Raw genomic sequence first — 2,187 nt, forward strand, 5'->3', positions numbered from 1 at the left:
CACACATATATATATATAACACAAAAAAAGTTTGACGCTTTGAAGACAACAAATTCAATGTGTGTTGTGGGAAAAGTTATATTTAGGGTTATGGAGGAATAAATGGGCAAGAGATAGGAATAAAGGGAAAGAGATTAATCCAATAAAAATGATAATTTAAATGACAGGAAAGTGCTACAGATATGGCTGACCAAAACTCAACTTTTTAAGGATTTTCAAACAAGGTCAGTGAGTGAAATAAGCACAAGTTTAGGTGATTCTCACTTGGCTAAAAGTTTACTGTTTCTGAAAAGACCCCCAGGAGACAAAGTCATGTGTCTGTTTCTCAGGCTGTAGATGAAAGCGTTCAGCATGGGGGTGTCCATTGTGTACATCACAGAAGCAATGATGTTTTGTCATGGGACTCCCTGATGAGGAGTAAAAGTACACTGCCGTCATTGTCCCATAGAATAGAGACACCACAGAGAGGTGGGAGCCACAGGTGGACAAGGTTTTGCAGATCCCTTTAGTAGAGGGGACCCTCAGGATGGAGACACCAATGCGGCCATAAGAGAGATGGATGTCACTCAGTGGAAAAATGACAACTGCAGCCCCTGTAGTGAATATGACCAGCTCATTGAGAGAGGTGTCTGAGCAGGACAGCTTTAGCAGGGCAGAAAGGTCACAGAAGAAGTGGGGGATGATGTTGTCATCACAGAAAGACACCTGAGTCAGAAGGACAGTGTGGGTCAGGGCATAGGCACAGGATAAGAGCCAGGATACAGACAACAGACATAGACACAGCTCCTCCCTCATGATGATGGTGTAGTGTAGAGGGTGACAAATGGCCGCATATCTGTCATAGGCCATCACTGCAAGAAGAAGGTTATCAAGGCCAGCAAAAATATGAAAAATATATCTGTGTCACACACCCCACATAGGGAATGGATTGATCCTGTGTCTGCATGTTCAACAGGATTTTAGGGACCATGACAGATGAAAAGAAGATGTATGTGAGGGCCAAAAGGCTGAGGAAGAAGTACATGGGAGTGTGGAGGTGAGGGTCCAGCCTGATGAGCAGGATGATGAGCAGGTGGCCAGCACCATGGTCAGGTACATGTCCAGGAACAGGGCAAGGAAAATGCCCTTGCTGGATGGCGAGTCCCAGAAAGAGGAACTTGGACATGCTGCTCTGATTCTCCCACCTCATGCTCCTCTCCTGTCTGCTGGGGAAGGAGGTGAGTGGGAAATGTCATTGATATTGAAGTCACAATTTTCATGATTGTGGCCATCACACTAGGTCTCTTATCTTGTCATGGGGAAAAGAATAACTGCCTGCATTTTTTTATTTCATAGTTTTGCCAAAGCAACTGACACACTGTCAACACTCAGCATGATCCCTTTGGATGAAAACTACTCAATTCATTTTTTTTCTTATTTTTAACCATGTTTCTGACACTAAGCTACTAATTGGATATAGAAGAATAAATATGATATATAGAGCCTCTCCCCTCAGGAGACTAACCCTCAAGGGCACACCTGACCATGGATTATCTAAGTTAGGAACTGAAGCCAAATTTGCTATGTTTGATTTTCTTCCCACCACTTTCTTGCTCTAGGACTTGGGATGCTAATTCTCCTTTGGCCTCATGTTATCGCTCTAAAATGTGAAGATACCAATATCACACTTTCAAAGATTTAAAAAGAAAAGATTCTAATCCATTAGGCATTAATATCTAAGAACATTTTCCTGCATAAAATAAACACCAAAATTTGCATATATTATTTTAATAGAATATCTGTATACAACCCACAAAAGTATCAAGTTTAAGAATTTAATACAACATTATTATGAGGTGGTCACCATAAAGCAAAAAGAAGCTGACCTAAAATATATACTAACTTATCTTAGTTCTCACACTCTTCAGGTGAGTTTCTGAGTTCATATCCTATCACTGGGGTAAGTTCCTTTCTGGAACTTGTCTTAATGCATATTTATCTTCTTGCCAAGAAATAAACCTTACTTCAGTGCATGGACCTCAATCTATCTCCATCTCCATCTGATGCTCCAAGTTTGCACCGGTCTGGATATTCATCATTAGGAAGATACTTGAGATCTGAGATGAGGTCTGAGAGTTGTGAGATACTGTAGGATTGGGGTGTCTCTTAGAATTCAGTTTCCTTATTGACCAGCACTATCTCCAATAC

General features: G+C 41.2%; 1 pseudogene; it reads right to left on the reverse strand.

The window, feature by feature from the left end:
* Nucleotides 1-260: 260 nt before the first annotated feature.
* On the reverse strand, nt 261-1,189 carry LOC110258956 (olfactory receptor 1J4-like; annotated as a pseudogene).
* Between the last annotated feature and the right edge of the window lie 998 nt (nt 1,190-2,187).

The sequence above is a fragment of the Sus scrofa genome, chromosome 1 (assembly GCF_054392235.1).
Source record: "Sus scrofa isolate SSC_HxYL_T2T_F1_AM1 chromosome 1, Sscrofa_HxYL_maternal_Yorkshire_Landrace_v2.0, whole genome shotgun sequence".
Classification (NCBI taxonomy): Eukaryota; Metazoa; Chordata; class Mammalia; order Artiodactyla; family Suidae; genus Sus; species Sus scrofa.